The sequence below is a fragment of the Anomalospiza imberbis genome, unplaced genomic scaffold (assembly GCF_031753505.1).
Source record: "Anomalospiza imberbis isolate Cuckoo-Finch-1a 21T00152 unplaced genomic scaffold, ASM3175350v1 scaffold_47, whole genome shotgun sequence".
Taxonomy (NCBI): domain Eukaryota; kingdom Metazoa; phylum Chordata; class Aves; order Passeriformes; family Viduidae; genus Anomalospiza; species Anomalospiza imberbis.
In genome coordinates, this window is record NW_027100078.1 from 753802 (window position 1) to 775975 (window position 22174).

General features: G+C 53.5%; 1 long non-coding RNA gene and 2 pseudogenes across 1 annotated transcript; 2 read left to right on the top strand and 1 right to left on the bottom strand.

Moving 5' to 3' along the window:
* Nucleotides 1-22174, bottom strand: part of LOC137466906 (zinc finger protein 850-like) — an 807951-nt pseudogene that overhangs the window by 699623 nt on the left and 86154 nt on the right.
* Nucleotides 1-22174, top strand: part of LOC137466908 (zinc finger protein 850-like) — a 743182-nt pseudogene that overhangs the window by 690553 nt on the left and 30455 nt on the right.
* LOC137466919 (uncharacterized) lies at nt 12544-13439 on the top strand. The gene is made up of 3 exons (XR_010995340.1): nt 12544-12662; nt 12918-13067; nt 13301-13439. It is a non-coding gene; the product is annotated as an uncharacterized lncRNA (long non-coding RNA).

Below are 22174 nucleotides of genomic sequence, written 5' to 3' on the forward strand. Positions count from 1 at the left end.
TTTTGGCCACAAAAACCCCCTGCAATGCTCTAGGCTGGGGACAGTGTAGCTGGACAGTGCCCAGGCAGAAAGGGACTTGGGGGCACTGGTCAACAGCAGGCTGGACATGAGCCAGCAGTGTGCCCAGGTGGCCAAGAAGGCCACTGGCTCCTGGGCTGGATCAGGAATGGTGGGGCCAGCAGGAGCAGGGCAGTGATTCTTCCCCTCTACTCGGCACTGGTGTACTTGGCATTCTTCCCCTGTAGTGGCACCATTCCTCAAGTGCTGTGTCCAGTTCTGGCCCCTCTGTTTTGGAAGGACATTGAGATGCTCGAGAGAAGAGCGACAAGGCTGGTGAGGGGCTTGGAACACAAATCCTGTGAGGAACAACTGAGGGAGCTGGGGTTGCTTAGCCTGGTGAAAAGGAGACTCAGAGGTGACCTTATCGCTCTCTACAACTTCCTGAAAGGTGGTTGCAGTCAGGTGGGGTTGGTCTCTTTCTCCAGGCAACAAATGTCAGAACGTGAGGACACAGTCTCAAGCTGTGTCAGGGGAAATACACGTTGGATACTAGGAGGAAGTTTTTCACAAAAAGACTGATAAAATATTGGAATGGCCTGCCTGGGGAGGTGGGGGAGTCACCATCTCTGGGAATGTTCACAAAAAGACTGGATATGGCACTTGGTGCCATGGGTCAGTTAAGGTGTTTAGGGCATGGGTTAGACTTGATGATCTTGAAGGTCTCTTCCAACCCAGTCATTCTGTGATGCTGTGAAAGCAGCCCACACCTAAAGTCAACATCTGTGCAGACCAAAAGGCAACGCTGTCAGCCATCCTCAGCCCGCTCTCCCTGACCAGGCTGCCTTGCTGTTGGCATGGGTGGTGGGCAGCAGGGTCATGACATGCGCATGCGTCACAATGGCCTCGGGGCACGATGTCACCGCGGGTCACAAAGGCCTGGTGGGCATGGCCGCCTTTCTGCCAGAGGCCTGGTGGTTTCCATGCAGATGCCCCTGGACACAAAGGCCTTCTTAATGCCTTTGCCCCTTGACTTTGCCTACTCTTGTTCCTCTCTCAATGATCTGCAGCTCTCTCTTGTCCCACCTTTGTTCCTCCCCTAAACATCCCCAAGGAAGCTCTGTGCAAAAGTGCCAAAGTGCTTTTCCCACCCAGCCCACTGTGGGTCCCAGCACTTGGCCCCAACTTCCTGGCAAAAGATCATCAGGAAGGCAAAAGCTCCATTTGGACTAAATCTGGTGGCTACTGTGGAAGACTATAAAAAGTGTGTTTTTAAAAAAGATTAATAACAATGTAGGGCCAAGGAAAATGTCCATTCTCTATTGCAGGGATTGGGGGCTGGGTGGGGAGGGAGGGATTCTGGTCAGGAATATGCCAGGGGCATCCTGGTTGTCTGTGCCAGCAATAGTGTGGGCAGCAGGACCGGGCTCTGATTGTCCCTCTCTGCTGGGCACTGGGGAGGCCACACCTCATATCCTGTGCCCAGCTCTGAGTCCCTTTACCCTGTGGCTACATTTAATACAAATTACCAACTCCTTGAACGGTAATTCAGTTATATCTTGTGTCTTTGTCATAAATATGTGGCATATTGCAGATTAGAGGTAAGGGTGAAATTAATTGATAAGTTTTCTCATTTATGGTTCAGAAATAATGCAATTATATAACATTTCATGTACTGAGTTCATTGTATGTGGTTTACATGTTGGATGGATATAATTTGGTTTATCTTCTGACAGGATATACAGGATGAATATAAACAGTAAGCAGAATATAGCCAAAACAAACAAAACTACAACATTAAATTCAAAATTCCAGTTGCTCTGTGTAGCAATCCAAAAATAGTTTCCCACCAGCAATGTTCTCTATCTTTCTTCCCTCTTTCCAGGACATGGTGTATCTTCTCTGCCTGACGATGGGTGGTAATGCGGGTTCCTTGTCTGGTGTGCTATTGTCCATTTCAGCATGGACTCAGACCATTGCAACAGTTTCTTGCCAATGCCAGATTCACTCCAGCAGTGACAGGCAATGAAACTTGACACGGTGTGCAGTTGGACTGTAGCAATTGGTGAGTTGTGAGGGAGCTGAATTGTTAAAGCTGCAGCCCATCATTTTGCTAAAACTACAGATACAGCTATTAGAGCGATCAGATGTCTCTCAGGTGGTGTTTTCTGTAAACATAGAATCACACAGAGTTCTCATACAGATACATCCATTTCCAACATGTGCAAGTACAGTTGCTGGGGTTTCAACACAATATTGACATTTTCTTAAAGGTGAAGGCAAATGTCTTAGTTGTCTATAGTATTATTTTCACAAATAAATCCTTGCTGTTCCTGTCCAGACAGGCATCAACATCCACAGCTGGCCATGTGCTCCCATTTGGGGCTCACACTTGTATGTTCTAACAGACAGAGGACAGCTCCATTGGGATTTAATCAGCACTATAACTGGGTATAAGCCATAGAGTATTGTTAAAAGAAAAGCTGTGGCTTTGTGGCTTTACCCTCAATGGGATAATAAGTGTCATTAACAAGATGTCACCAAGATTGGAAACCCTTTGAAAGAGACTGTCATAATTCCAAATTACCTTTAGCTTATCAGTGGTCAAGGTGCTGTTATCACCTTCCCTTTTAATTGCTATTACAGCAGATTGCAACCACATCTGTGGAAGACATGTGGTGCATGGCATAGAATTGAACTAAAGTTATATTTATTATGATTTATGCTAATCAATTCGCATAAATAAAGAAGTGAGGGTCTTCAGCGTGTGGGTCAAGCTGTGTGTATGTGTATTTTGGGTTCTCCTTTGAAAATGATGAGCAATCCAGGAGATAGTCTACAAAAGTCAATAACAGGGAATTTATTTAACAATAAATGTGTGGCAGACAGATAGAAAGGGATAGGAGACAGGAGAGTGAGAAGGAAAGAGAGGAAAGATGGAGGATGGGGTGGGGAAGGAAAGAGTGGGGGTGCATGGGTGTGGGGAAGATCAGGACTGGGGTGGGAAAGAGATCAAACAGAGGACAGCACACGACTCTTGGCTCCAGCAGTGTCCCATCCGTCCTTGGTCACCCTGCGCTTCTCTGCGCTGGAGTCCCGGTGGTTCTTGTGGAGGTGGGGAAACAAGGTCATTCATCTGGGGTTATCTTTCTCCAGTCCATGTTGCGGGTATCCAGGGAACCGTTTTCCTCTTTGCCATGTGAAGAGAGAATGGGTTTGCCTTCATTTACCTGCAATGCTGAGGCCCAAGGAGCATTTCTTAGCTCCTAAACCACCCTCCCTGGGGCAGGATGGGGATGCACCCCCATAATGCCGCTTAGCAGGTGGGCTGTGTTGTGCTCGTTCGTCTGTGCAGGCGCACGGTGGGGTTTTTCTCGACTGCGGTATGAAGCAGGGGCTTTAAAAGAGGCCTCTGGGGAGTGCGGTGACCCGGAGCAGGAAAGCAGGGGCATGGCACGGCTTTGAGGGTGTGTCATGGCAGTTTGTGTAGCAGTTTGCACACAGTTTGCGCAGGCAGGGTTGCAGGTCTCCAGGTGGCCCCTGTTGGAAAGGTTTGCTGTGTGTTGCTTTCGGTGTTTTTGTTGTTTGGTTTCAGGGTTTCTGTTAGTAATGGTCTTCACACAACCAAAAACGCTAGTTAGTGCAAATCTGTGTAACCAAATGGAACCCTCCAGGCAGGATGTGTCTGTACAGACTCATTCTTGTGTGGACTGTTTGAGCTTAGCAGTGGTTTCAGGGGCATTGCAGAGGAAATCTGCCTGCGGTGTGAACAGGTGAATGATCTCCTCACACTGGTGGCCGAGCTTAGAGAGGAAGTTGAAGGACTAAGGAGTATCAGGGAAAGTGAAAGGGAAATACATTGGTGGAGTTCAGCCCTTCCATCTTTACGGGAAGCCCACCAAGGGTCAGAGGACTCCCATGCCTCCCACTGTCAGGCAATAGAAGAACGCTTGGTGGATAAAGGGGACTGGAAATGGGTCCCTGCTCGGGGAAGTATTAATAAAAACTCCTCCCAGCCCCCATCCCTTTGTCAGGTGCCACTTCAGAACAGGTATGAGCTCCTGGATCTAGAGAGTCAGGAAGACTTAGAAGAAAGTTATCTGCCTCCCAGTTATGACTCATCTGTAAGACAGATCACTACTTGTAACACCAAAAAGAGAAGAAGAGTAGTCATAGTGGGTGACTCCCTCCTGAGGGGAACAGAGGGCCCCATATGTCGACCAGACCCACCCCACAGAGAGGTCTGCTGCCTCCCTGGGGCCCGGTTACGGGATATCACTGACACACTGCCTGGGCTGATCCAGCCTCTGATTATTGCCCACTGCTGATACCCCAGGCTGGCAGTGATGAGATTGAAAAGAGGAGTGTCAGGGCAATTAAAAGGGACTTTGGGGCATTGGGTCAAGTGGTTAATAGGACAGGGGCACAGACAGTCTTTTCCTCAGTCCCTTTGGAGTCAGAGAAAAATGCTGAAAGCAATAGGAGAGCTCAAGTTATTAACAAGTGGCCCAAGGGTTGGTGTTGCCGGCAGAATATTTCAGATTCTTTAATCATGGGGCAACTTTTACAGCACCTGGCCTGCTTGGACCAGATGGGCTCCATCTTTCTGCTAAGGGCAGAAGAATTTTAGCTCATGAACTGTCAGAACTTTTTGAGAAGGCTTTAAACTAGGTCGGAAGGGGGAGGGAGATGTAGCTGGGCTGTCTGGAAGCAGGCTCATGGGTGGTAAGCCTGAGTTAGGGGTGAAATCAGCAGCTCAGCTGAGGTGGGCTGAAAAAAGGCAGTCCAGGAAATTTTTTGAGTTTGTGGAGGACAATTTTTTGTTGAAGCTGATGGGTGAGCCCACCAGGGGAGGGACTATATTGGATCTGTTGTTTGTAAATAGAGATGGGCTGGTGGGAGATGTGGTGGGTGGAGGTCACTTGGGGCACAGTGATCATGAAATTATAGAATTCTCAATATTTGGTGAAGTCACGAGGAACACTAACAAGACTTTTACACTGGACTTTGGAGGGCAGACTTTGGCCTGCTTAGGAGACTTATTCAGAGGTTTCCTTGGGAAGCAGACCTTAAAAACAAGGGAGTTCAGGAAAGTTGGGCAAGCTTCAAAACGGAGATCTCGAGGGCACAGGAACAGACTATCCCTGTGTGCCGAAAGATGAGTCAACGATACAAACGTCCAGTCTGGATGGGCAACGAGGTTTTGAAGGAACTTAGGAATAAAAAGAGGATGTATCATCTTTGGAAGAAGGGGCAGGTCTCTCAGGAAGTATTTAAGGGGCTTGCTAGGGCATGAAGGAAAGACATTAGGGAGGCTAAAGCTCAGTTTGAACTTAAAATGGCAGCTTTTGTAAAGGATAATAAAAAATATTTTTACAAATATATCAATGGTAAAAGGAAGGGTAAGACCAACCATTATTTGTTATTAGATGTGGAAGGGAATTTAATGACTGTAGATCAGGAGAAGGCAGAGGTGCTTAATGCCATTTTTTGCCTCAGTTTTTGGTAAGAAGAAAATTTGCCATCAGGACAACTGTCCTTCTGGGCTGGCAGATGGTGTCAGGGAGCAGAGTGGACCACTGTTATCCAAGAGGAGGCCATCAGAGACCTGCTGAGCTGCTTGGATGTTCATAAATCCATGGGACCAGATAGGATCCACCCCAGGGTGATAGGGAACTGGCAGATGAGCTTGCCAAGCTGCTCTCCATCATTTACCAGCAGCCCTAGCTCACTGGTGAGGTTCCAGATGACTGGAAGCTGCCCAATGTGACACCCATTTACAGCAAGGGTGGGAAGGAGGATCCTGGTAATTACAGGCCAGTCAGCCTGACCTCAGTACGAGGTAAGGTCATGGAACAGTTCATACTGAGTGCCATCACACAGCACTTCCAGGATGGCCAGGGTGTCAGACCCAGCCAGCAGGGGTTTAGGAGGGCTAGGTCGTGTTTGACCAACCTGGTCTCCTTCTATGACCAGGTGACCCTCCTGGTGGATGCAGGACAGGCTGTGGATGTGTCTATTTGGACTCCAGCAAGGCCTTTGACACTGTCTCCCACAGCACACTCCTGGAAAAGCTGCAGCCCACGGCTGGGACAGGAGCACTCTGTGCTGGGTTCAGAACTGGCTGGATGGCCGGCCCAGAGAGTGGTGGTGAGCGGTGCTGCATCCAGCTGGGGACAGTCACCAGTGCTGTCCCTCAGGGCTCTGTGCTGGGCCAGCTCTGTTCAATATTTTTATTGACCACATGGATGAGGGGATTGAGCTTTTCATTAGTAAATCTGCAGATGACACTAAACTTGGAGCATGTGTCCATCTGTTGGAAGGCAGAAGGGCTCTGCAGGAACACCTGGAACAGCTGGATAGATGGAAGATTCCAGTAAGATGAAGTCTAATCAGTCCTAGTGCCAAGTCCTGCATTTTGTCCAAATAACCCCCTGCACAGCTCTAGGCTGGGGGCGGTATGGCTGGGCAGTGCCCAGGCAGAAAGGGACCTGGGGGCACTGGTCGACAGCAGGCTGGACATGAGCCAGCAGTGTGCCCAGGTGGCCAACAAGGCCACTGGCTCTTGGCCTGGATCAGGAATGGTGTGGCCAGCAGGAGCAGGGAGGTCATTCTTCCCCTGTACTTGGCACTGGTGTGCTTGGCATTCTTCCCCTGTAGTGGCACCGTTCCTCGAGTGCTGTGTCCAGTTCTGGGCCCTCCCACTTAGGAAGGACATGGAGGAGCAGGAGCGTGTCCAGAGAAGGGCAACAAGGCTGGTGAGGGGTCTGGAACACAAGTCCTGTGAGGAATGACTGAGGGAGCTGGAGTTGTTTATCCTGGAGAAGACTCAGAGGTGACCTTATCACTCTCCACACTCCCTGAAAGGTGGTTGCAGTCAGGTGGGGGTCGGTCTCTTTCTCCTCACAGCAACTGACAGGACCAGAGGACAGTGTCTTAAGCTGTACGAGGGGAAATTAGGTTGGATATTAGGAGAAAAGTTTTTTATGGAAAGGGTGATAAAGTACTGGAACTGTCTGTCCAGGGAGGTGCTGGAGTCACCATCCTGGGATGTGTTTCAAAAAAGACTGGATGTGGCACTCAGTGCCATGGTTTAGCTGAGGTGGTGTTAGCGCATGGGTTGGACTTGATGACCTTAAAGGTCTCTTCCAACCCAGGAATTCTGTAATTCTGTGATTGTGTGACATCACAGACCAGGTTGTGACATCATACAGTTGGCTGTGACATCACTGGTTTATTATGTGACATGACATAGCAGGATGTGACATCACAGAGGAGGTTGTGATGTCACAAAGTCGGCTCTGACATTACAGGCTGGCAGTGTGACATCACAGAACAGGCTGCGAGGTCACAGAGAAGACTCTGCCATCATAGAAAAGGGCTCTGTGACATCACAGAGCAGCTGTGTGATGGCACAGAGAAGGCTGAGACAATACAGAGTGGGTTGTGACATTACAGAGCTGACTGTGAAATCACAGAGCAGGCTGTGACATGACAACGAGACTGCATAACATCACAAAGGTGGCTGTGACATCATAGAGCTGGCTGTGACATCCCAGGGTGTCTGTGACATCACAGGCTGGGCTGTGACATCACAGGGCAGATTTTCTAATATCACAGAGCAGACTGGGACCTCAAAGAGCAGGCTGTAACATCACAGGACACCTGTATGAAATCACAGGTGGCCTGTTACATCTCAGAGTGGGCTGTGTGACATCACAGGGCAGCTGTGTGACATCACGGGGGCTGTGTGAGGTCACTGGGGAGGTCACTCCACCCCGGACCCCCCTCCCAGTTCCCCCCAGAGAAGTCCAACTCTGCTCGTGCACAGAGGGGTCCCCTGTCTGCCCGGGTCCCCCCGCCCCCGGCACCGCAGCCTCCCCCAGAGGATGTTCCACGAGATCGACCCCAGAGCCTGACACGGGGACGGGGGCCGGGGCTGTTGGGGGTGGGACAGGGGGACAGGGACCCTCCGGCAGCGTCCCCGTGTCCCCCAGGGCCAGAGCCTGGGCCAGGGCTTCTTCACCCTGTTACCAACAAGGGCTTGAGAGCGCTGAAAAAATCCCCAGCAAGGGATCAGCAAAAACCAGATTTAATATTAAGCGACAGCACCACAAAGTTCCTTGGCAAGAGTCACTCTGCTCCTGGAGCCGTTGTGATGGTTGGTGCCATGGAAACCTGCCCTGGCCCCTTGCTCAGGGCTGCTGTCACTGCCCAGAGCCAGAGGGGATCCCTTGCTGGGGGCTTGTGCCACGGCCACCTGCCCTGTGCCGCGCTGGCCGGTCAGGCGCCGCGGAACCAGCAGCAAACGCCAGGGCCAGGGCCAAAGGCCAGGTCAGCCAGACAGAAAGGGGCAGTGCTGGGCACTGTTTCCATGGCAGCCCTCACTGGGGGTGACACCTGGGTCACCTGTCCTGGCAGTTGCCATGGAAACCCGGCTCACTGGAAATACAAGGGTGGACAGAGGTTTTAGTAGGGCCTGCACAACGGGACAAACGGGGGTGGTTTTAAACTAAAGGAAGGGAGGTTCAGATAAGAACAGATAAGGAGGAAATGTTTGATGATGAGGGTGGTGATACACCAGGACAGGTTCCCAGGGAGGTGGTCAGTGCCCCGTCCCTGGAAACATTCAAGTCCAGCTGGGACAGGGCTCTGAACAACCTGATCTGGTGAAAGATGTCCCTGCTCATGGCGGGGTTTGGATGAGCACTGGAGAGCTCTTCCCATCCAAACCATTCCAGGACTGCATGGGCAGAAGGGGCTGCTCAGTGCACTCCGTCCACTGCCTCGACTCCTCATGGTCTCTGCTGGACCCCACATCCCACAGCCAAACCCAGCCCCTTCTCTGCCTTTCCTCCCCCTGCCCCAGGGGCTGGCACAGCCAGGGGGGCACAGGTGACCTTTGGGCTTTGCAGGGCTCAGGCACAAGGGCCGTGGCAGAGTCAGGGCTGAGGTCACACTCTGTGGGCTGGGGCCGAGCCCAGCCAGAAATGAGCCCTGAGGCAGCAGCTCTGCAGTGCTGGCCACCAGGCCGGCTTGCCAAGGGAGGCTTCTGGCCATGCCCTGCAAGCAGCTGCTGCTGCCAAGGCGCCTTTGGTGCCTCAGGCTCTCCCTGGCACAGCTCCCAGCACGGCACTCTGCCCTTGTGCCCGAGGCCTTCCCTGTGCTGGGGCTGGCCTGGGGCTTTTCCTGCAGCGGGACCTGCCCTGCTCCTGGCACAGTCCACCAAGTCATTCCCTGCATTTCTCCTTTTCAAATCCTTTCCGTCACCTACTCTCAGAGGTCCAGCCTGTTCTGATGCTTATCATGAACTGACTGTGCTCTTGATTTATACCAGCACAGGAGATGTAGAATCATCCAAACTGAACACAGAAACAAACTCCCTCTGTCCCATTTTCATGTTCTAGATCACTTTCCAGGTGTCCATGGAGATGTGGGAATGATTATCACACAACTCTCCATTTCTGGCTGCAGGCTCTGGAGATTCCTTCTCTGCATTCAGTCAGGCTTGTATTCCCTAACAAGTCCTGGTTCCACCTCCTGTTTCCCAAGGCTGGAACAGTCACAATGAAAACCTCACCAATGGCACAACTCCCCAGCTCTCCAGGAAGAGAAAGGACAAGCTGTCAAGTTCTCCAAACCTTTGTCCTGCTCTGCTGCAAGTCCTTCTGCACTCCCACTGTGGAAAGCCAAGAGAAGCTGCAGGTGGTGGCACATCTTGTGACAAGAGCTTAACCTGGTTCTCCAGGAAAGGTTCTTGAGAAGAGCAAACAGGACTGTGGAGAAGATTCCTGGAAAACTGAAACAGCTTTCCAGAAGTGAAATGAAAATTGAAAGAAACAGTCCAAGATGTTTTCCTCTATTTATTTCTCTGCTCCCTTTTTCCATCTTGCACTACTTCTCCATCCCATTAATTCCAAATGCATCTCACCTCTAAGATCAGTGACTTAGCGAGTTCTAGACACTCTAAAGTACCATGAGCCACACAGTTTGCCTTCCAGTATTCACTGGAAAGCAACGCTGGAGCCATAAGTGCAGGGCCAGGACCAGGGAATCCTTCAGCCAGGAAATGTGCCCCCACAGGGTTTGATCCTCAGCGGGGACAATGCACGGCAGCGACCGAGGAGATACCTCTGCCCCCGTGCAGGAGTCCAGACTCTGGGTCTGGGCTGAACACGGCAAAGTTCCCGTGTTTGGACAGGCTCAGGGGCTGCCCCCAGGGAGCGGGGGGCTGGGCGTGGGGGCGAGCGGGCAACGGAAAAACGGACACGGGGACAAACGGCCCCGGAGCTTCAGTTGCAGCAGCAGCAGCAGCGGCGGCAGCAGCAGCAGCAGCGGCAGCAGTGATTTTGTCGACTTCCGATTCTTACTCCTCTCCCTCTCCTTCTCCCGCTGTCCCGCACCGTGTCCCGCTCTCCCTTTCCCGCTGTCCTCTCCTCTCCCAGTCTCTCTCTCTCCCCATTCCCGGCCGGGCCATGCCCCCGGCCCGCCCCCGGCTCCGGGCGGGGCTGCCCCATCCCCGCCCCCGGCCGTCCCGCCGGGGTCTCGCCTCCGCCCGGCTCTGGCCGTGCTGGCGGTGGCGCTTCTGGGCGGGCATCGGTGCCTGGGGCTGGGGCAGCATCGCCTCGCTCTGGCTCCGCCTGGCCCGAGCCTGGCCCCGGCCCCGGCTCCTCCCGGGCCCCGCGGAGGACACACGCGGCGCGGCCGCTGCCGCCGCCTCCGCTGCGGCTTCCCCGGCCCGAGCTCCGCCGCTCGGCAGCGCGGCCGCCGCCCCCGAGCCGCCGCTGTCCCGTTGCCGGGAGCGAACGCCTGGGGAGGGCCGGCCCGGGGCGGTCGGGGGGCGCTCGGGGGCCGCTCCTGGCCCCGGGCCGAGCGCTGACAGCCGCGTCCCGCCCGCAGGGAAGGCGCAGGAGGCCCTGCAGGAGCGGTACCGGCTGGGATCGCTGCTGGGCAGCGGCGGCTTCGGCAGCGTCTTCGCGGCCACGCGGCTCTCGGACGGCGCCCCGGTGAGCGGCGGGGCCGGTGGCGGGCGGAGGAGGAGGAGGAGGGAACGGGAGGAGGAGGAGTAGAGGAAGGGGGAGGAGGAGGGGAGGGGGGGGGAAGAGGAGGAGGAGGGGGCGGAGGAGGAGGGGGAGGAGGAGAAGGGGGAGGAGGATGGCGATGGAGCTGGGGCTGCGCAGGGTGGGTGGTGAGCTCAGCCTGCTGCTGCTCTTGGCTTGCAGGTGGCCATCAAAAGGGTGCCAAGGAACCGCGTCCGGCACTGGGGCGAGCTGGTGAGTGAGCGGGGCCAGCGGCAGAAGCCGGGCCGTGCCGGGCGGGGATGAGCCGAGGCCCGGCAGGGTGGGAGCCACCAGGACACCTCGAGGGAGAGCGGGCGTGGGGCCAGCGCAGGGCGAAGGGCATCCCGTGCTGGGTGAGGGGTTCCTGACCCCCGGCATGGCATCAGCCCCACTGATGGCATCGTGCTCCTCCTGCAGCCCGACGGCACCAGTGCACCCCTGGAGATCGTGCTGCTGGAGAAGGTGTCCACTGGCTTCCCCGGTGTCGTCCAGCTGCTGGAGTGGCTTGAGCTCCCCAACGACATCTTGATCATGCTGGAACGCCCAGAGCACTCTCAGGACCTGCACCATTTCATTCGGGCACGGGGGTTCCTGTCCGAGGAGGTGGCGCGGGATCTGTTCCGCCAGGTGCTGGAGGCCGTGCAGCACTGCACCAGCTGCGGGGTCCTGCACAGGGACATCAAACCAGGGAACATCCTGGTTGACCTGGCCACTGGGCAGGCCAAATTGATTGACTTTGGCTGTGGCACCTACCTGCAAGACACAGCCTACACTCGCTTTGCAGGTGAGCCCATGCAGGGGTGTGCTCTCGGTCCTGGCATCTCATGGCCCAACATCTCACAGCCCAAGCTGGCTGTGGCAGTGGGGATTCTCCCTTTTGCTGGCCTTCATGGCACTGAGATTTCAGCTGAGTTGCATTTGAGCAGGGCTGGGTGGGGAGCCAGCTTCCAGCCCTGCTGGCAGCCTTTGCCCACCTCTCTGCCCAAGACTGGGGCTGGGGCTGGGACAGTCAGCCCAACAAAAACACGGGTGGGTGGGGGTAGCAGAGAGGGAGGCCAGAACCTGTGTCCCAGCCGGTTTGGTGTGCAGGTGCGAAAGGGCTTGCACTGCTCCACTCACCTGTTTTGTTTTGGATTCATGATGTTTTTGGGCAGTGCAGGCAGGGAGGATGAAGGCATGGTTTTCCCAAGCACTGGGTGGGTTTTTCCTCCTCATGGTCGGGCCTTGCCAGGACTTCTGCTGCCCTCTTCCAACCCCAGTGGCTTCTTTTCCTACCCCGAGTCTATACACAAGTCCCAGGTGCTGGCGAGAGGGCATCGGGTCACCCCGTGTGCCACTGTGGCAGCCCCCACACGCCCAGGGATGCTGGGGCCAGGCTCTGGGAGCAGCAGCATCCCCCTGATGAACCCCATCTGTATTCCACAGGAACACGGTCATACAGGCCCCCAGAATGGACCCACTTTCGATTTTACTACGGCAAGCCAGCTACCATCTGGTCCCTGGGCATCCTGCTGCACCAGATGGTCTGCGGGGAGCACCCTTTCAGGAGGAGCCAGAACATCAGCTGGGACCATCAGCTCTCGCTGCCACAACGGCTCTCTCAAGGTGGATCCTCATCTCTGGCCACGGGGGCAATGCCAGTGCTGGGAGACAGCAGCAGCTCGTGAGCATCCCGCTCTGGCAGCTGCTGAGGAGGTGGCACATGTCCTGCTCTCCTGCTCTCCTCCAAAACAGGGAATTGATGGGGAAGTTTAGGCCCAGCTCTGAGCACATCCAGCATGGCCTGGACACGGGAATAGTGGGGTAAAGCCAACAGGAGCCTTCTCCAGCTGACCGGCGGGTTCTGGTTTCTCTGCCCAGAGTGCCAAGATGTGATCAGGCGGTGTTTATCCATGCTGCACTCGGACAGGCCCTCGTTAGAAGAGCTGTTCTGTGATCCCTGGCTGCAGGATATTGATCGGCCCTAGAAGAAGGGAGAGAGCCACAGGCACACTTTGATGCAAGGCCCTGGTAAGTTGCAGCTCCACACATGCCTTGGCAATCAGAAGCAAAGGAACCCAGACATTTTGTCCTGCCTGTGTCACTGCCCAGGGGTCATCAGATGGGGACACGCAGCCCTTGTGCTGGAGCTGAGCTGCTCTGCCCAGCACTGGTGGCCACCATCTGAGCTGGTTTTGCTTGTCCTGGTTCCCTGACAGCTCTGGGCCCTGGGCAGAACCCTGACAGCCTGGGCTCACCCCCAGGGAAGGAGAAGGAGCCCCTGGAGGAGCTGTACCAGGTGGGGCTGCTGCTGCTGGGGACAGCGAGGACGACATCAAGGATGACAACCTCTTCCTCCACCTGGCCACCGGCAGCTGAGGATGATGGACTTCGATTCTGGCACCTTCTCCAAAGCCAGGCTCCACAGGAAATTTGCAGGTGAGTCCACACGCAGGGGGATGCTCCCAGATTTGGGCATTGCACAGCCTGGCCAGGAACCAAAGGTTCCCCCTTTGCTGGGGTGGATGCAGCTGATCCTTCAGTCGGCTGCCAGGCTGCTTTTGGCAGGGCTGGGGGATGGGCTGGGGCGGTGATGAAATGGGAGTGGGCTCCTGGCCCTGCCAACAGCCCCCAGCACCCACCGTGCCCCGGGCTGGGGCTGGGGCAGCCAGCCCGACACAAACAAACCCCCATGGTGGGAGCAGAGGTGGGACTCCAGAACCTGTGCAGGGGCTGCTTTGCTTTGCAGGCAAGGAAGGGCTTGGGCTGCTCCACTGCCCCTGTTTGCTTTGGGGTCACCGTTATTTTGGGGGGCAGTGCAGGGGGGAAGGGAGAAAGGCTGGGCTTCCCTCACCTGTGGGTGGGTTTTTCCCTGGCATGCAGGGGTTGGGCCTTCCTCAAGTCCCTGACAGTAATATGATTTTTGACCTTTTTTCTTATTCCCCTTTTTGTCTGTAATCTATTTTCAATAATTTGTTGTGTGTTTTTCTAGAGGAAGTGTTCTAGCTGGGGACCAGTCTGGATCAGGAAGTGCTTGGGAGAAGCTGTGGTGTGGATGGGCCGTGCCCTTGGAGAAGGCTGAGGACATGGTTTGGGACCAGCTTTTCTTCCAGCGGGGGATGGCGTCAGGTGGGTCCCGTCTGCTTGGCATGGTGGGATCAGAGCTTTGGGGAGATGGCAGTGAGCACAGGAGCATCCTGCTCTGGGCAGCTGCTGAGGGCTGGATGTGCCATGGCCGGCTGCAGGCTGGGCACATGTCCTGCCCTCCTGCTCTGCTCCCAAAGGCAGCAGGGATGGGCAGCTCTGGGCACAGCTCTGGGCACGGCCAGCATGGCCTGGGCACCGCGGGCGGCTGGGACAAGGGGACAGGAGCCTTCAGCTGACGGGTGCTTTCTGGTTTCTCTCCTTGCAGCCGGGCTCTGCGGGTGCTGAGGCTGCTCTGGGCTCTGCCAGGGCTCTGCTGGAGCTCAGCACCGGGCCGCAATCAGCCAAAGAAGAAATGGGGTGACCTGCAGCACAGACCTGCTGGAGCATTTCAGCAACACAGCTCAAGTGTGCAGAGTGTACACCTCCCAGGGAAAACATGACACCACCCCAAAATAAACTTGTTCAATAGCTTCTGAAATGAAATCAATCTGGGATGACCCCAAATGACATTTTGCAGCTTGCTCAAGCTGTATCTCAGCCCTTCTCTGAACAGTTCTGTCCCCCACCTGCCTTGTACTTCCCAACTGCTCCCTCTTTTCCCCCAGTGAGTTCCCAGCCCATGGCAGTCTCCATCACACTGTTGCCTTCCTTGGTGCCCCTCACCACGAGGAAGGCCGAGCCCCAGGCTTAGGGACTCATCCTGTCACTGGCTGAGGAGCAGCAATGTCTCAGAGGTCCAGTGGGATTTTAGTGTCTTTCAGAGCTGCTCTCCAGCCCTCAGCTCTCCTCACTGCTGAGTTCCCACTCCCTTGTCCTCGTCCTTGCAGCAGGATGAGCTCTGTGAATCCCCTTGAGCCTCCCCACTCTTCCCAGCCCACGCACCCACCTCAGTTAGGCTGAAGCTGCAGCTTCTCTGTCTCCTCTGGCATACCAGTCCAGTCCCCTGTGCGGGGAGCCCCAGCCCCAGAGCACAGCACTCAGCAGTGCAGTCCGGGCTGGAGCAGCTGCCCTGAAGCCCTGGCTTGGCTGTTTGCGGCAAGGGAATGCTCCCTGTTTGCAGCTGTCCCTGCAGGATGGCCCCAGGGCAGAGCCCAGCCAGGCTCCCACTGCAGTCCCTGGAGCTTGGGGCAGACAGTGGTCCCAGAGCTGAGGTTCACAGGGAGCACCCAGAGCTGTGGCTTGCAGTCAGTGTTGGCAAATGTTGTGTTCTCATCTCCTGCAGCCTGTGGGGAAAGCCACCTGCACTGCCAGGCCTGTGTGTGCCAGGCCTGTGTGTGCCAGGGGCTCTTGGATGTCTCTGTATCCATGGACAGAAGGCTCTGTGTGTGCCAGGGGCTCTTGGATGTCTCTGTACCCATGGACAGAAGGCTCTGTGTGTGCCAGGGGCTCTTGGATGTCTCTGTATCCATGGACAGAAGGCTCTGTGTGTGCCAGGGGCTCTTGGATGTCTCTGTACCCATGGACAGAAGGCCCTGTCTGTGCCAGGGTTTCCATAATGTCTCTGTGCCCATGGGTATGGAATAGCATGGGCCCTGAAAGTGTCAGTCCCGTTGCTTGCACGCTCCTTCCTTTGTATACAAGACGCATCCATGCACACCCCCATGTACAGATACATTAAAACGTCAGGGAGGGACAGAGATTTCCCACAGGGCTCTAACTTTGGCATAACTCACCTTTTAGCCGGTGGCCAGGGGATTTTTTTCCCCAGCTCTGTGTGAGAAGGTGTCCAGGAGCTGAAGGAGCGGCATTTAGAAGCAGTTTCAGGATTTCTACGCAGGAAGTGGAGCTGACAACCATCCACGTAACTCGCCGTATTCATCAGGATGTGCTGCTGGTTCTTTGGGAATATGGCCCAATGGGGACACGAGCCTCGGAAAAATCCCAGCTGTCTGTGGGTTTGTGCAAAGGGGGAGCAGCAGAAACACTTTGTGTCTGCTCTGGGGACACAAGGCCCAAGGAGCTGCGGTGGCAGAGGGTGACCTGGGCTGGTGGCAGGTGAAGTCCTGGTTCATGACATCCCAGAGTGGCACAGGACAAAGCTCCAAGCCCTCCCAACCCCACTGATGAAGTCTTTGTGATGCTGCACATCCTATAGGAAAAGCTGCTGTCACACAATGCACTGGGATTTGTAAGTTTAATTTTCAATACTTTCGGTCCAGGTTTCAAACTGCAATATTTTTGTCCTCAAGACACAGTCGTGCACAATCCATCTCTCATCCTCCTATTGCTTCAACTCCAATTAAAAAAAAAAAATCTTAATATTGGAAACAAAACACAGTCTTTAAAAAAAGGATGCTGAGGTCAGTCCGTAAGATGGATCCAGACCATCAGAACATGCACAAAGCAAATGAGTTCTCCTTTTAAAACGACCAGTTACCTCTTAATCCAAAGGTACAGAAGATTTTCACTACAAATTTTTTTCTTGTTTTTCATATTTTTCTCATTTTTCTTTTCCTTTTTCTTTAAGAAGATAACACATCCTGAAAAAGAGATGTTTAGCAAAATGAGAAACATTTCTCATAAACAATGAAAATATTTACTCCTCTGTTTGCTTTTCTGTGGATACCCTGATGTAAAAAATCTAGCAGATGTGAGCAGAGGTGTCAAGTGTTTGCTTTGGACTAGGCTGGAGTTCAGCACTGCTGACATCCTGCTCCAGCCAAGAGTTGCAGAATTCTTTTGCACATCTCAAGCCATGTGTTTGCAGGCACAGCACCTGCAGTGCTGACACACCAGTGCACGTGAATAACTCTGTTACTCCCTCACAGAATTTGGGCTCTGCCCCAGAACGAGGTGCTCCAGCCCTTGGCTCCTGGTTCCCGTGGGGAGCAGCTCCCTTCCCTCTGGCTGAGCTGCTCAGGCAGAGCCCGGCAGCTCCGGGCCCTGCAGGGCTGAGGCTTTTCCCCGTTGCTGGGCACAGACGGATGGAGCAGAACTGCTGGACACGGGGGCACACAGAGGGACCAGCAGCAGCTGCCTTTGGCCACCTGAGGCTCCAAGGCCCAAACTCAGAGCAGACAGGGCTGGAAGAGACTCGCAGGCTCCCTGCTGGCTCTGCTGCCCCACTTGTGCCCACCTGGGAGCCCCCAGGGCCAGCAGGGACTTGAGATGGCAGCCCTGGGCTCCTGGAGGTTGTGCAAGGAACGGAGCTGGGGACTCCCTGTCCATGGGGAGCTTCCAGATGGAAAAGGCTGCTGTGCCCAGGCAGCTCCAAGGGCAGAGAAAGGAGGGTCTCGACCCCTGGATCCGTGCCAGTCCCACAGTCCTGGGCAGCAGCCACCGAGCCCTGGGGGAGCAGAGGGCACAGCAAGAGGGACAAAAGCAGGCAAGGTCAGAGACTGGAGAGAGCCAGACCCGGCAGCAGGAACAGCTGCTCCATTGCACTCTTGGAGAAAGCTCTTGGCTGGTTCAAAGCGCTGAAAGGCGTGCAGGGCAGAGAGGAGGCCACAGCAAACACTGCTCCTGTTTCCACAGCCTCCCCTCTCCGTGTCCCAGACGGAATTGGATGGACTGTGTTCTTCTCCCTGAGTCGTCCGGTTCAGCACGAGCAGCTGAGCACCAGGAGCTGAAGGAGCTGAAGCCTCAGGCCTCAAGAGCTGGGCCTGAGGAGACTTTGTGAGCAAATGAATGCTGCTAACATGGACCTGGCTGAATGCAGCAGATGGAATAATGGAATTGTTATGTGTATTTTAGATAATTCGTGCTTGTGAGAAATAGATGTATGAAAAATGTTATATTGGTAAGAAATATTCTGTAAGTGTTTTTAAGCACCCCACCAAGGACGGGAAGGTTGCTTCACAGTATTTCAAACCCGCAGCTGGCAGCAGGGAGAAAAGGACCTAATTTGCAAACGAATGGACGTGTCTGGCTCGGAGATGGGTGCTTTTCAGCACTGGTGGGTTCCTTTGTCTCCCTGGTGCTACACTGCAGCTCCTGGCATGTAGATGTTAGCAAAAAGGATTCTCTTTGAGGAAAGATCTAATACTCAGATCCTTTGGCATTCATCATTTTTCAAGTGTCTTATGTTACATTTTACATATTTGTCGTGGTTTGACATGGAAGTGAATTTTTTGAGGAAGTTAGGTCAAACCAATCAGTGGTCAGGTTTGGATATTGGCACACTATTTTGAATTCTTCTGATGAAAAGCACCTACTTGGCTGCAGGCTCTTTACTGCCAAGCTCTCAGCAGAGTGTCTGGCTGGAGGTTTGCTTTGTCCCTCATCAGCTTCAAGGAGAAACCATCTCACCACCACAGGGACTGCTCAATGTCCCAGTGCGGAATTTTTAAAACACGGGGCTTCTGTTCCCCTCCTATTCTCCAGCATTAGCCAAGGTATTTCAGAATGTTTGTACTGATTTGCTGAATCCCTCTGGACATTTAGAAAGTAAAACATTACTGAACTGCTTTGCTGGCTGCTTTTGTTTTATTGGTAGCTGAACATTTGAGCTGGTAAAACGGTTTGCTGTTGCTATTCCAAAATTTATTCACTAACCTACCATGCTATTCTCTATGCTAATCTTTTTGTTTCTCTCTTCATTCTCTTTGCCTCACGCATCTCCATTCTCGTCTTTTTCTCATTTTATGAGCTAATTCCCTTTCTCTAATTCCCTTTTTCTGTGTCAAATCCCATATATACCAAAGTGTCCGAGATTTTACTCTGCAAGTTGTTGTATGTAATAAACTTCTGTATATCTTATCCAGCTGAACACAATGGCACCACTTACACGCCCTAAGTGACATGTACATGTTTGGAACGCCCAACGAGAAACACGCTGTAAGTAGTTGAGAGTGAGATAACCAGAACCATCAGGGAGATACATCTGAATACCGAACTCCAGGAGCACGATCGATCGGACGGGTTCTGTTCAACTTGCCACAGTGAAGGAACTCCACATGAATAGGTGCAGCCCAGAAAAGAAGAAAGAGACTTTGCCTCAGGCAAAAAAAACCATCTATAAATCACTTGGACAGAACAGTCGGGGTGAACATAGGAGACCCTATGCTGTAGTGGTCAAACCTGTGTCTCACCCAGCGCCGATCCCGGGCTCGGCACTGCCCTTTTTTGATAGTGGCTTTTCATTGTTATTCTCTAAATTTATATTTGGACAATTTAATAAATTTTCTTTAATTAATAAATTGGAGCATTCATTTATAACAATCTTGAATCCATCTATAACATACTAAAAATCCTAAAGCTTAAATTTCTTACCCATGTGACATACTAAACTCCTCTCTACAATCTCTACAATCTATTTCACACTTTTGTGGTTTCTAGTTTACCTTGAGGCTTTGGAAGTTTTCTCCATGAATGAGAGTCAAAGTCAGTGCTCCCCTGGGGGTCAGGACACCCCAGAGCAGACAGAGAAATCCTCCCGGTGTCCTGGGTTTCCACAACATCCCTTCCTCCTTTATTCATTATACACAATTCACAAAGTTCTATTGTGACATTTGGGTCTTGGCCAGTCCTTTTCTGTAGGGTATTCAGTGTCACAGTGAGCAGCCAAAGGTGACATATTAGCATTGTCAGCCTTATTTCACATTATCAATTTTTAATTCTATCTGAAAAAAATGTATAATCATGTTCTATTTTTATATAACTGCTATTAATGATGATAATAATAATAATATTATATTTCACTTGCACAAATGAACCTGAGCTCAAGTTTTAACCTTCCTCTGTCCCTCCATGTGGGAGCATTCCAAAAGCAATTCTTCCTTCTGTTGGTGCTGTTTCCAATGTGCCATTTACAAACTTCACCCACATATTCCCAAACCCACAATTCTTTTCCTTCTTCCACATGCAATTTTTGGATGCATTTGAAGACATCCAGGGGTTCAGCCTCTTTTAACAGAGTGCCCCACTGCTGACACCAGTGCTCTGACCTCAGCCCACTCCAGAGCCAGGGAACTCCAGGGAAGGGCTTCCCATCTGGGAATTTCTGATGGGACTGATTCCTCACATTTACATTTAAAAAGTGGCATTTTGTTGTGATCTGGCCAGACTGTGCCAGTTTTGTTTCCCCAGTGGGCAGGGTCAGCACCAAAGACACAGACACCAACTGAAGGACTCAGTGTCATTGACTGTAGCTCAAAGCAGCAAAGAATCACAAAAGGAGCAGCTCGGCAATGCACCCAGCCAGCAGCACCAGAGATTGCAGCAGTGATTAAGAAAGATCCAGCCCCAGTTACCCTCAGGCTTTACCATGCCCCAGATCCACACAACAGCTGGGGAAGCTGTCACAGCCAAGGGCTGCAGAGCCACTCCTGGACACTGGGAATTCCTGCAGGTGCCTCCAGCCACAGGTGGGGCTCCAGCCTCGCTGGGAGAGGGCCCAGCTCTGACAGTGCTGAATGAACAAACTGACAGCGCTGCTGGTGCGGGAACATCTGGTTTCATCCTCCTCCTGGGTTCCTCCCAAAGCCTGGCCAGGGCCCAAGAGGAACCAAGGGAGGTGACTTTGACCATTCAGCCCCAGACAAGGCCAGATGTCAGATTTCATGGCCTTGTCTGGCTTCTAAACACGGAAAGGTCAATCCATGTTTCACTAACGAGTGGATACATCTATCACAGCGCTAATGACCATGCATATTTCATTAGTGAGCAGATACAAAGATAACCTTTGGTTGGAAGGTTCATCCAGAGGCCACCTTTGGCTCAGGGCCTCACTCAGGGCTGTTGTCCAGGCCTTGGCACTTCAGGGACGTGGTTTAGTGCTGGGCTCGACACTGCTGGGTGACCGGCTGGACTGGATGAGCTCAGAGGTCTTTTCCAACAGAAAGGATTCTGTGCTTCCATGATTCCATCTGCTGCATTCAGCCAGGTCCATGTTAGCAGCATTCATTTGCTCAGAAAGTCTCCTCAGGCCCAGCTCTTGAGGCCTGAGGCTTCAGCTCCTTCAGCTCCTGGTGCTCAGCTGCTCGTGCTGAACCGGACGACTCGGAGAGAAGAACACAGTCCATCCAATTCCTTCTGGGACACGGAGAGGGGAGGCTGTGGAAACAGGAGCAGTGTTTGGGGTGGCCTCCTCTCTGCCCTGCACGCCTTTCAGCACTTTGAACCAGCCAAGAGCTTTCTCCAAGAGTGCAATGGAGCAGCTGTTCCTGCTGCCGGGTCTGGCTCTCTCCAGTCTCTGACCTTGCCTGCTTTTGTCCCTCTTGCTGTGCCCTCTGCTCCCCCAGGGCTCGGTGGCTGCTGCCCAGGACTGTGGGACTGGCACAGATCCAGGGGTCGAGACCCTCCTTTCTCTGCCCTTGGAGCTGCCTGGGCACAGCAGCCTTTTCCATCTGGAAGCTCCCCATGGACAGGGAGTCCCCAGCTCCGCTCCTTGCACAAGCTCCAGGAGCCCAGGGCTGCCATCTCAAGTCCCTGCTGGCCCTGGGGGCTCCCAGGTGGGCACAAGTGGGGCAGCAGAGCCAGCAGGGAGCCTGCGAGTCTCTTCCAGCCCTGTCTGCTCTGAGTTTGGGCCTTGGAGCCTCAGGTGGCCAAAGGCAGCTGCTGCTGGTCCCTCTGTGTGCCCGTGTCCAGCAGTGCTGCTCCATCCATCTGTGCCCAGCCACAGGGAAAAGCCTCAGCCCTGCAGGGCCAGGAGCTGCCGGGCTCTGCCTGAGCAGCTCAGCCAGAGGGAAGGGAGCTGCTCCCCACGGGAACCAGGAGCCAAGGGCTGGAGCACCTCGTTCTGGGGCAGAGCCCAAATTCTGTGAGGGAGTAACAGAGTTATTCACGTGCACTGGTGTGTCAGCACTGCAGGTGCTGTGCCTGCAAACACATGGCTCGAGATGTGCAAAAGAATTCTGCAACTCTTGGCTGGATCAGGATGTCAGCAGTGCTGAACTCCAGCTTAGTCCAAAGCAAACACTTGACACCTCTGCTCATATCTGCTAGATTTTTTACATCGGGATATCCAGAGAAAAGCAAACAGAGGAGTAAATATTTTCATTGTTTATGAGAAATGTTTCTCATTTTGCTGAACATCTCTTTTTCAGGATGTG